The following is a 12390-nucleotide window of genomic DNA, read 5'->3' on the forward strand; positions in this document are numbered from 1 at the left end:
AATGAGAGAGAGAGAAAAGGAGATCGAGTGCCTCAAGGTGCTGCGGAGATCGAGGGAGGTCTCAGCAGGCACTGCGACTGTGAGGAGAGGGATCGTGGGGGCAGGGTTGATGGATAAACGAAGGCTGAGGGACAACCAGGAGGAACTTGGGTGATCACCTGAGCAGAGTACAGATGGTCTTGGGTGGCTGGGAACTAAACATGGGAATCCTGGCTAGCACAGAGGAACAAATGAGTTCGTGTGCGGCTCAAAGACGGCCCCACCTAAAGTGCTACAGGATGGAACCGGACCACAAGGAAGGTCTTGGGAGGCATCGTGACTGGGAGGAGAACTGTCCCGAGGGAGCCAGAGAGACAGAAAAAGGACTGGGGACATGACGATTAAATCCCGAGGGGATCTGAACCAAGGAAACGCGTCATCAGAGGGCCAGGGAACGAACAGAGGCACGGCTAGAGGGAAGGGAGGACAGACTGACTGGGCTGGGTCACAGATAGCAGGAACACTCAGGAAGCCCTCTGAGGGAATGAGATGGCTGCGAAGTCTGCTACAAAGCTAGAAGTCTGCTAGGGGCATCCTTGAAGGCATCGATAGGCATCATGACACCCTTAGAGAGATCCTGATCGGGCCAAAGGCACCAAAGAAGGCTCAGGGACATGAGAAGGAAGTCTAGAGGGGATTTGAAAGGTATAGATGTCGTCAGGAGGCAGGGACCAAATGGAGACACCCTAGATGGCACAAAGGATGATTAAGAGTGCTCTGAGGTACAAACACACCTGAGGATGGGTTTCTGAGGGCATGAGAGAGAATCCAAGCCCGCTACAGAGCTAAAACAGGGCTGTGGTACACAAAGAAGGTCTGAGGAGGCATCCTAGGTGGCATAAAGAAGAAAAAGAATGCTCTTTTTTGGGAACAGAGATCTTAGGAGAGGTGCTATTGCGACAAAACAAGTCCAGAGGAGACTTACAGGGCTCAAAGTGTGCTGCAGGGATCATCTAAGACCTCAGGAGGCATCGTGACAGCAGCAGAGGAGGACAGCCAAAAGAATGCTCAAGGACATGACGAGGTTCAGAGGGGATTTGAAGAAACTGCAGGTGTCCTCAGGGGACCAGGTAGGTATCCTAGCTAGCACAGAGGACAACGCGAGCGTTCTGCAGATGAAAGGTGGCATCAGGAAAGGGTCTCAGGGAGGAAGGAGGGTGCAGAGTGCGCCACGGTGCCAAAAGAGGGCTGCGGGGCACAAGGTTGGCCTCAGTAGGCGTGGTGACAGCAGGAGCAGGGTGCTGAGACTGAAAGAGAGACAGAGGGCGGCTCTGGGACACAGTGCAAAAGTCAAGGCGTTCCAGCAACGTACAGATGTCCCCAGGGGATGAGCGACTGAATGGAGACATCCAAGACAACAGTGAAGACTGTGAGAGAGCTCAGGGGCACAGAGAAAGCCTGAGGAAGGGTTCTGTCTGAGTAAGAGAGACACCGAACCCCCAGCTAGGCTTTTATTTTAAACACAATTTTAAAAAAACATTTACTATCTCAACATTAAATACAACCTGAAATGAAAAAAACTTCACACACACAAGGTTAGACACATTCAGAAACTGACGCTCATTCAACAGCCACTCGATCCACCCCTCACTCCAAACATCCATTCCACTGCCCACCTGCCACAGTGGCAGATCACCCCCATTCTAAACCCACCCCTGGAACTGCCTCACCGTGCGCCTCGGCAGCATCGCTGCTCCACACGGCCCCACGGTGTCAGCCTTCCTAACCGGGAGCCAAGGAAGATGTTTCGCAACGGGCCCGGCTCCCACTCCTCCTTCGCTTGCGTTTGTACGCTCCAGCAAACCTCGCTCAAGGATTTTCTCTGGGGATCCAGATGGCCCTGTGTCACCTGCAGAACACAAAGCCCTGCAAAGCAAGGCGTAGTCAAAACCGACAGCGAGTGCTGCAGTGCAATACACAACCAGAACAACCGACGTGGGAGGAGCCAGGCTTTAAGGCCGAGGCCCACAAGGACACGGGGGGTGAAGTGCTGTAGGGGAGGGACCTCTATGGAAACAGAACTCTGAAGAGCAGAGCTGTCATTCTGGCCCAGATCTCCTCCACAAAGGCAACCCTCCACAAACATCTGTGATGCAAAAGACACCGTAAGCTCCACTCACGAGACGGGGAGTGCTCAACGGGCTCTTTTCCAAAGCAGCAAGGTATCCGAGACCCTATGGACGCCTACCAAGGTGCATGCGCCGTGCAGAGAGCCCACGGGGTACCACAGAGATGTGGGGAAGGCACCGCATACAAGACAGAACACAGACACCACAAATGACACGAGGACACTGACACAGGCCAGAACATGCACATCCTGTGGGACAGACCCTGCTCTCTTCCCACAGACTTAAGGAAGCCTAAATAGCCCTCTCCACAGCCCTGATGGTAGAGCCTCTGCTGGCCCCACCCTACCCACAGCTTTTGCCCCTTGACTTACCTTTCAGAGAGCACGCTCCAGAATCCATCCTCATCAGGAGCACATCATCTCACTGGGATGCTCCCGCATTCACCAGGTTCCTCTCCATCACCTGCAAGACAGTGTGCAGCCAGACACCGCAAACGTGGAGTTTGGTCTGGTGCACGCCGGCCTCCCAAGCTTCGGGGTCCCATGCCACCCCGACACCCACCCCCTCCTTTCCCCCGCAGCCCCCAGGGCCCTCCCACAACCCTCCGCCTCTCACCTGCCTGCAAAACCAGCCAAACTGCATTCTGCTTTTGGCCCCCAAACCAGCTGCCTTAGTGCCTCTTTATGAGCCCAAAAACCTGCCTGCTGAGACTCTTCTCAAGTCCCAAAAATGCACAACTTGACCTCTGTTTCTGAGCCCAAAGCCACACAACTCCGTCTGTTTCTGAGCCCCTCAATCAGCCACACGCGTCTGTTCTCAAGCCACAGGAAGGCAAAACGTTGCCTCCATTTCAGGCCCACAGCACAGCTCACCCCGTCTGCTCTCTGACCCCCTCCGCAGTCCCCACGGGCGATGCCGAGGGGTTGGGGGGGGAATGCAGCCACCCCACAGCCCTGCACTCCCAGAACCCCACGTGCAGGTTTGGGGAAGCGCTTGGGGATTGCAGCACTTCCGGGGGCCGCCACCGCGCATGCGCACTGCCGGGGCACGGGCACACCGGTCCTGGGGGAGCTGCGGGCAGCCCGCGGGAAACCGCACGAACCCGCCACAAAACCGCCCCTCGCGCAGCGCCGCGGGGCCGCGCCGGTAGCGAGGACTGTGCCGTGCCGCGCGCGCCCGGCAGCGACGCAGCTGCCGGGCAGCCAAGTGCCGACAAACTACAGCTCCCGGCGTGCCCCGGGGAGCCAACATGGCCGACCGGAAACTCCGATCACGTGACTACAGCGCCTCCCACACTGGCACAGGCGGCCGTCCCGGCTTTCTGACCCTACGGGGACACCGTGCTTTCCCACCCCCCCGTCGCCCATACACCCAGAAGCCCGGCCGAGCGCAGCCCCGCGCGTCTCCAGGAAGCGCCGCTGCCCCGCCTGGCCCCGACCCGGAGGGGCTTCTGCCGCCGGTCCCGCCACACCGCGCGGCACCCCCCGTTGCGGCTTTCCCCGGCAGCCGCCAGGCGACCGACCACGCGGCCCCGCTCACCTTCTCTCTGCTGCTCCCTCGGCTCGCACCGGCTCCTCCTCCAGCAGCGTCTCGGACAGGGAGGGGCCGCTGCCCGCAGCCTCACTGCCCGCCCCTGGGGCTCCTCCAGCCCGGCCCACGCTCCTCCCCCCCGCCCCCGCGGTAACTCTAGCGACCAGCACCGGGATTAAGGCCAGGCAGCGTGTCCTCAGTGCAGCCTCTGGAAGAGGGCAAGGGGCAGAAGCACTGACCGTTATTGCCGTAGATCGGCACCGGCGCTGCCGTTCCGCTCTTTACGCCCCGAGCACCCGCCGACAGCGCGGGGGGGGGCGGAATTATCCGAGCATGACCATCCGTACGGCCGTGCGCGGGGCAGGTGCAACACCGAATAGGGTCCGGGCGGGAACAGTGACCCGCGTCAAGGTGCAACCCCCAATAGGGTCCGTGCGGGAACAGTGACCCGCGGCGAGGTGCAACCCCGAATACGGTCCGGGCAGAAACAGTGACCAGGGAGAGCGTGCAACCTGGAATAGTGTCCGGGCGGAAACAGTGACCCGCGGCAAGGTGCAGTCCCGGAATAGGGTCCGGGCGGTGACAGTGACTTGGGGGAGATACTGGGGGGGGAGGGTGTAAGAGGTGTGTTTGGGTTGTGATTTTTCAGCTGTGAAGAAAGGTGAAGGTCACCTTCACACCACCCCCCCCTCCGTCGCACACGCACCTGGAAGCCCGGCCAAGCACGGCCCGGGGAAGCGACGCCGCCGACCGGCCCCGACCCGGAGCGGCTTCTGCTGTAGGTCCCGCCGCACCGCGCGGCACCCACCCCGTTGCGGCTTTACCCGGCAGCCGCCAGGCGACCGACCACGCGGCCCCGCTCACCTTCTCTCTGCTGCTCCCGCGCATCGCACCGGCTCCTCCTCCAGCACCTCCCAGGACACGGAGGGGCCGCTGCCCACAGCCTCACTGCCGCCGCTGGGGCTCATCCAGCCCGGCCCACGCTCCCACCCTCCCCCCTGCGGTAACTATAGCGACCAGCACCGGGTACTCGCGCTGTAGGAGCTGCCAGTCCGCCACTCCCAGGGCCACCGCGGCGCATGCGCAGACATGACTTTTTTCTTTCCCCAAAAGAGAATGAAATGCAGACATAGTATGAAGATCGTGAGCACTGCCAACTAACGAGGACAGTCCCTGCTCAGGCTGAACTGCCTCGACTGTTGTCAGTAACACGACAAGAAGCCATACGAGCATGTGATTTTGAACTGGGCAAAGACCCCAGAACTAGCGTGTGGCGACCACGAGTGCATGAACCTGAGAAAATACTTAAACAGAAATACAACAAACATGGGGAACCCGAGGGGTTACCTCAGGGATAAAGGACACTGTCGAACGCCTGCAAGGGGCAGAGGAAGAAACCAGAGAATACTGAAGAGCTGGTCGGAGCAGTGTAACCTTTACCACGGGAGCGCTAGTAACAGCACGCGCGCCTTTCTGCCTTGGCTCCCCAGCTGTCAAAAGGGTTTAACGACCCTTGTCTGGGTCTCGTGCATGTATGTCTTTAAGGACTTAGCACAGGGATGATCTCTGTAGGTGAGTCCATGTCAAATGGAACGTGGCACTGGTTTCCTCAGCGCTACCGCAATACGAATCGTAATTGGTATTTCTGAAGGGTAACTGAGTCTTCACCTGGGATTTTTAGCTACATACGAGATCTGAAGAAACTCTTGGAGAAAGACTGATCCTGGTGGAAGTGCAAGCTACTTCTCCACTGCGTTTGACATCATGAGGTGCTCGGGCGGCGGCCCGTCACTCACACCTGCAAGGCTTTCGGGAAAGAAGGAAAAAAGCCAGCCAGGCTCTGCAGCCTTTTAGGGAAAGAAAGCGTTAGCCTGACACGTGATTGTCGTTGGTTCCCGGGCATTCTCTGAGAGTTGCTCCCCGAGGGGGGATGTTGCCCCCCGAGGGGGGATACTGCCCCCGGCCACCTCCACTCCCACTCGCCAGCACTCACCTGCCAACACAACTTCTGAGCTGCAGATGAGCACAACGGGGCTCCGTTGCCTCAAGTTTGGGCACAGGCAGGGCAAACCCTTCCTGAACCGCTCAAGTTTTATTAGAGAAAGTTCAGGAGAAGGGGAGGGAGTGGAGGAAAACACTCCATGGTTGTGGAGTGGCAGCTGCTGCTGCTGCTTCACTTCCTTCACGGAGCTCACGGGTGTGCTGCACTTCTTGGCAACTCGCTCAGGCACGTTCCAGGGTCTGTCTCAAATTTAACGGCATTAAAATAGAAGGTTAAGAAGTGAAGCGGTCGTGCCGATCGTTTACACCTTTACCGGTAGCAGCACCTTGCATTTCTCAAAAGGAACCTTTCCTGCTTTTGCCCCCAACTGGGCAGCAATTTGACCCCAGTCCACTCCGACGAACACCTTCGCTGTGGAAGTGGCACTCAAACTCACAAGTTCGTGACGGTGACGCTTTCTTTTGACTTTCCTAAGGCGCAGGTTTGCAGCGCTTCTCGGAAGGAGATGGGAACACTGCAGTTACTGACGGCCTCCTCAGCCTCGAGATGCAGAAGGATGGAGGCCGAGACAGTCAGGGAAGGCCAGGGCCTTGTCCGCTCTCAGAAACCCTCCCCACTTTGCTCTGCACACCAGTCCCGTGCGGAACACGTGCAGCCGCGTCTCTGGCTGGCCCCGACAGCTCGCCCGTCCATCCCCTTGCCAGGAACTAGCGCCCCGCCGGCTACAGCTCAGCCCAAAGCCAAACCAACATAAAATCGCTCCTACGGCGACACCGTCCCACCACCAACCTCGTCTCTGGAAACCGCCACCTGATCTCCCCCTGTTTTGCTGATTAGGGGTATCAATTAAACTCAGACACCAGAATGAAAAGCGCAGGCATCTTTTACTAGAAATAACTAAATAATGTAACAGAATAATACAGAAAACATACAGTAAGAAAACACAGAATAGTGCACTCAAACAAACAGGAAAATACAGGGTAATGCATCAAATCATTACTACCCGAGAGAGAGGGAATAGCGATTAAGAAAGACCCATCACCACTTGCACCCGTTCCCATCATCCAGACCCGCAGGCGCTGGGCAGCCCCGGTTACAGCGAGGATTTGGAGAGCCTTTCCCGGCAAGTGGGAAGTCCTACGCGGTGCGTCCACCCGTAGGTGAGGCTTCCAAAGTCGCTGTGAGCGGGTCCAGCCTTATATACCCAAAAATCAGCAAGCCAGAATAGCTGGCACCTTTGATTTGAGCGGAAATATCTGGTTTCAATCTCACATTAGATTCCCCCAGAGCCTGGCCAGGGCTCAGGGGAGAAGCTAAGCGAGTTCCTCGGCTTATCTAATTCTAATTGCATTAGGCGCAAGGTCTCGCATCAGGCCACAGCGACAGACAACGGTCTCCATGACCCTGTTGTTTTATCCACACACAAAGAAAGATAAATATACATTCAAGATAGCTACGTCTTCCATACGTATCTCGCTAATGATTACATACTGAGTTAGCAGCTTCGGCTCAGGGCCTGCTGCTCAGGCTTCAACACTTCCACTTTTTACATCAGAACCGTGCAGGCGCTGAAAGAGAAGCATTCAGAACAGGGGAAACCACCTCCAAATCCCTGCTCCCGACTGCTCTTCCCCCGGCATGCCACACAGCCTCAAAGGACACTTCAGGTGGCTGCAGAGCCCTCCCTCTCCCCACAGCTGTTGCGGCCACAACAAACTAAAAAAAGGAGTTTCCTGACAACTTCAGGGAGTCGAGTCAACTTCAGGTGGATTTGGAGCAGTTTCTAAAACTCTGGGGAACTGCCAAGAACCAAGTACCTGCTTGAAAGGCACAGAAAACATCCCCAAACGGGCAGGGATGCTTGAGGAATTCTTTCTCTCGCTTCTTCGGCAGCTCGCTGCCGCTCATCCCCCCGCTCGCTCTTACCTTTGCAGGTCCTTCTGCACGCGAAGGTCATCTCTTCCTTGTTCACCACCAGCTGCTGCAACGGCAGAAGGACACCGGTCGGGTCTGAGAGGGACACCGGCCCCCGGACACAGCTCGCCACAGCACCACCCGAATCCCAGAGGCCCTCCCACCCGCAACCCCGTATAACCTAACACCACCACTCCCCCCCCCCCCCCCCAAAAAAAAAACCCTCACAGATCGGCTTTTCTCACCCGATCGACGCTCCGGGGCTGCCACGCGTGCAGTGCCGGCCGGCGCTGGAGCTGGGCTCGGAGTTGGGAACTCTGGACAAAGGGGAGCTGGGCACACAAAAGCGGCGGCCAAGGAAGCTGCGCCCCTCCTTACGGGGGGCTCGAGCCGCTGCCGGCACTGCAGAGTGCCCGGGCCTGCAGGTCACTCATTGGCCAGCCCCGGACTTACAGGGCAGCCTCTGCTGGCTGCCTACAGCAGCCCGCCCAGCCCTGATTACAGGGCGGCCGAGCGGCTCCTGGGGACAGAGGGCTCCACGGCTCGTGGCACTCGCCCCGAGTACGGGGCGGGCACGCTGGCAGGTCGCCAGCCAGGACAGGCGGCCACCCAGGCAGAGACCCGGGCCCTGAACACAGGCGGGTCGCACGCTGGCCGCGCTACAGCCACGGGGCTTCGCTCTCTCCTTCGAAAGGAGGGGCAAGGAGGGGCAAGCCGGGACTCGCCCTCCGCTCGCGGGCTCAGAGGGGACCGACCCCCTGTTGCTGCACAGAGCCCTTCTTTCCCTCCCGGGAAGTTTAAGCTAAGTACGCTGCAGTGATTTCAACAGGAGCCTAAACGAGAAGCTCATTCGCTCGCTCACTCACACCCACAGACACACACACACAGACACAGGCAGGCACACACAGACACACACACACACACAGACAGGGACAAACAAAACTTCCCGGAAGAGAGAGCGAGCTCTGTGCAGCCAGTGTCTGGGGAGCCATCCCTTCCCACGAGCAGGAGAGCAGAGCCCCAGACCTGCCCCCCAGGACGCACGCAGGCCACAGCGACTCAACGTGCCGCGGGGCTTCACGGGGTGGCCAAAGGACAAATGCCGTGACACGCCCCGACTCCAGGGGGTCACGCTGGCCAGGCCGCCAGCAGCCAGAAAGCCGCCGGGGCCGGGGAAACGGCCCTCCCCTGCTTACAGGGCGGGCGTGGGGTCCGGAGAGCCCCATTTCCCCCTCGGCGCGGAGACAGCGCCGCTCACTCTCCTGACAGGGCCGCCCTTCTCTCCGGGCAGCCAAACCGTGGGGCAAGGTGGCAAAAGACCAGAGACCCGAGCCCTGCTTACAGGGAGGTCACCCAGCGCAGCGCCGGCCAGGGCACCAGAAGTGCCGGCAACGGTCTCGTGCGACCGCAGCCCCGGTAACAGGGAGGTCCCCTTTGTCCAGAGCTTCCTTCTCTCGCCCCACTCCTCTCTTCAGCCCGCCGCTCCTCACGATGCCTCGCCTTTCTTCTCCAGGAGCTGCTGCTTGGAAGGGGGGCACAGTCAGGCGCCAGCTCCCCCACCCGGAGGATGGAGCAGAGGCCCCAGCCCTGCTTCCAGGGCGCTGGCCCAGCTCAAAGCACTGCCAGGCCTGCCCGGGCCGGACCTGGGCCCGGCTCGCAGGCACCGTTGCCTCCCAGCCTCCTGCCTTTCCCCGTGCCTCTCTTCCTCCCAAGCTGCTCCTGGGGCTGACAGCACACAGAAAGAGGGCTAGGGCAGGGCACGCCCAGCCCTGCACGTCTCAGCCCCACACCTCTGAAAGGCCGGGGCCAGGGACGCCGGCCTGCTCACAGGGGAGGGTCCCTCGTCCCTCCCAGCACCTCCCCTTAAGCACAGGGGATGCTCACGGCCTTCCTTACTTACAGGGGGTTCTCCCTTGGCTCGGCCCGCTCAACGAGCCCCGTGCACTTCAAGGCTCCCATCTACGCCCGAGTTATGGGCTGGCCGTCCTGACTGCAGCTCACCACCACGGTGGGCTTTAGGAGCCCCGCTTCCCGCCTCGGCTGTGGAGACGGTGCTGCTCACCCCCCTCAGACGCTTGCCACCTGCCCGGGCAGCCGAACCATGGGGCAACGTGGCAAAAGGCCGGCAAAAAAACAAAGACCCGAGCCCCGCTTACAGGGAGATCACCCGGCACAAAGCCGGCCAGGGCACAAAGCCGGCCAGGGCACCAAAGGTCCTGGTGACACCCTTGCACGACCAGAGCCCAGTGACAGGGTGGTCCTGTTGCCCAGAGCGCCCTTCTTTTGCCTCCACTTGTTGCCCAGACTTCCTCCGCTCCTCCCCCCGCTCTCTCTTGCCTTTGAAGGTCTTTCCGCACGCAATGTTTGGCTCTTCCTTCTTCTCCGCCAGCTCCTGTAATGGCAGAAGGACGCCGGTCGGGTCTGAGAGGGACACCGGCCCCCGGACAGAGCTCGCCACAGCACCACCCGAATCCCAGAGGCCCTCCCACCCGCAACCCCGTACAACCTAACACCACCACTCCCCCCCCCCCCCAAAAAAAAAACCCTCACAGATCGGCTTTTCACACCCGATCGACGCTCCGGGGCTGCCACGCGTGCAGTGCCGGCCGGCGCTGGAGCTGGGCTCGGAGTTGGGAACTCTGGACAAAGGGGAGCTGGGCACACAAAAGCGGCGGCCAAGGAAGCTGCGCCCCTCCTTACGGGGGGCTCGAGCCGCTGCCGGCACTGCAGAGTGCCCGGGCCTGCAGGTCACTCATTGGCCAGCCCCGGACTTACAGGGCAGCCTCTGCTGGCTGCCTACAGCAGCCCGCCCAGCCCTGATTACAGGGCGGCCGAGCGGCTCCTGGGGACAGAGGGCTCCACGGCTCGTGGCACTCGCCCCGAGTACGGGGCGGGCACGCTGGCAGGTCGCCAGCCAGGACAGGCGGCCACCCAGGCAGAGACCCGGGCCCTGAACACAGGCGGGTCGCACGCTGGCCGCGCTACAGCCACGGGGCTTCGCTCTCTCCTTCGAAAGGAGGGGCAAGGAGGGGCAAGCCGGGACTCGCCCTCCGCTCGCGGGCTCAGAGGGGACCGACCCCCTGTTGCTGCACAGAGCCCTTCTTTCCCTCCCGGGAAGTTTAAGCTAAGTACGCTGCAGTGATTTCAACAGGGGCCTAAACGAGAAGCTCATTCGCTCGCTCACTCACACCCACAGACACACACACAGACACAGGCAGGCACACACAGACACACACACACACACACACACAGGGACAAACAAAACTTCCCGCAAGAGAGAGCGAGCTCTGTGCAGCCAGTGTCTGGGGAGCCATCCCTTCCCACGAGCAGGAGAGCAGAGCCCCAGACCTGCCCCCCAGGACGCACGCAGGCCACAGCGACTCAACGTGCCGCGGGGCTTCACGGGGTGGCCAAAGGACAAATGCCGTGACACGCCCCGACTCCAGGGGGTCACGCTGGCCAGGCCGCCAGCAGCCAGAAAGCCGCCGGGGCCGGGGAAACGGCCCTCCCCTGCTTACAGGGCGGGCGTGGGGTCCGGAGAGCCCCATTTCCCCCTCGGCGCGGAGACAGCGCCGCTCACTCTCCTGACAGGGCCGCCCTTCTCTCCGGGCAGCCAAACCGTGGGGCAAGGTGGCAAAAGACCAGAGACCCGAGCCCTGCTTACAGGGAGGTCACCCAGCGCAGCGCCGGCCAGGGCACCAGAAGTGCCGGCAACGGTCTCGTGCGACCGCAGCCCCGGTAACAGGGAGGTCCCCTTTGTCCAGAGCTTCCTTCTCTCGCCCCACTCCTCTCTTCAGCCCGCCGCTCCTCACGATGCCTCGCCTTTCTTCTCCAGGAGCTGCTGCTTGGAAGGGGGGCACAGTCAGGCGCCAGCTCCCCCACCCGGAGGATGGAGCAGAGGCCCCAGCCCTGCTTCCAGGGCGCTGGCCCAGCTCAAAGCACTGCCAGGCCTGCCCGGGCCGGACCTGGGCCCGGCTCGCAGGCACCGTTGCCTCCCAGCCTCCTGCCTTTCCCCGTGCCTCTCTTCCTCCCAAGCTGCTCCTGGGGCTGACAGCACACAGAAAGAGGGCTAGGGCAGGGCACGCCCAGCCCTGCACGTCTCAGCCCCACGCCTCTGAAAGGCCGGGGCCAGGGACGCCGGCCTGCTCACAGGGGAGGGTCCCTCGTCCCTCCCAGCACCTCCCCTTAAGCACAGGGGATGCTCACGGCCTTCCTTACTTACAGGGGGTTCTCCCTTGGCTCGGCCCGCTCAACGAGCCCCGTGCACTTCAAGGCTCCCATCTACGCCCGAGTTATGGGCTGGCCGTCCTGACTGCAGCTCACCACCACGGTGGGCTTTAGGAGCCCCGCTTCCCGCCTCGGCTGCGGAGACGGTGCTGCTCCCCCCCCTCAGACGCTTGCCACCTGCCCGGGCAGCCGAACCATGGGGCAACGTGGCAAAAGGCCGGCAAAAAAACAAAGACCCGAGCCCCGCTTACAGGGAGATCACCCGGCACAAAGCCGGCCAGGGCACAAAGCCGGCCAGGGCACCAAAGGTCCTGGTGACACCCTTGCACGACCAGAGCCCAGTGACAGGGTGGTCCTGTTGCCCAGAGCGCCCTTCTTTTGCCCCCACTTGTTGCCCAGACTTCCTCCGCTCCTCTCCCTGCTCTCTCTTGCCTTTGAAGGTCTTTCCGCACGCAATGTTCGGCTCTTCCTTCTTCTCCGCCAGCTCCTGTAATGGCAGAAGGACGCCGGTCGGGTCTGAGAGGGACACCGGCCCCCGGACAGAGCTCGCCACAGCACCACCCGAATCCCAGAGGCCCTCCCACCCGCAACCCCGTATAACCTAACACC

The 12390-nt window shown here is 61.0% G+C and overlaps 1 protein-coding gene across 1 annotated transcript in view; it reads right to left on the reverse strand.

Moving 5' to 3' along the window:
• LOC141949235 (uncharacterized) overlaps positions 1-12390 on the reverse strand; it is an 82781-nt gene that overhangs the window by 21637 nt on the left and 48754 nt on the right. Inside the window, exon 3 of the mRNA XM_074882589.1 lies at positions 1710-1905. The gene's annotated coding sequence lies outside the window, so the exon portion shown is untranslated. The remainder of the gene's footprint in view (positions 1-1709; positions 1906-12390) is intronic.

This window comes from Strix uralensis, chromosome 13, assembly GCF_047716275.1.
Source record: "Strix uralensis isolate ZFMK-TIS-50842 chromosome 13, bStrUra1, whole genome shotgun sequence".
In the NCBI taxonomy this organism is placed as follows: domain Eukaryota; kingdom Metazoa; phylum Chordata; class Aves; order Strigiformes; family Strigidae; genus Strix; species Strix uralensis.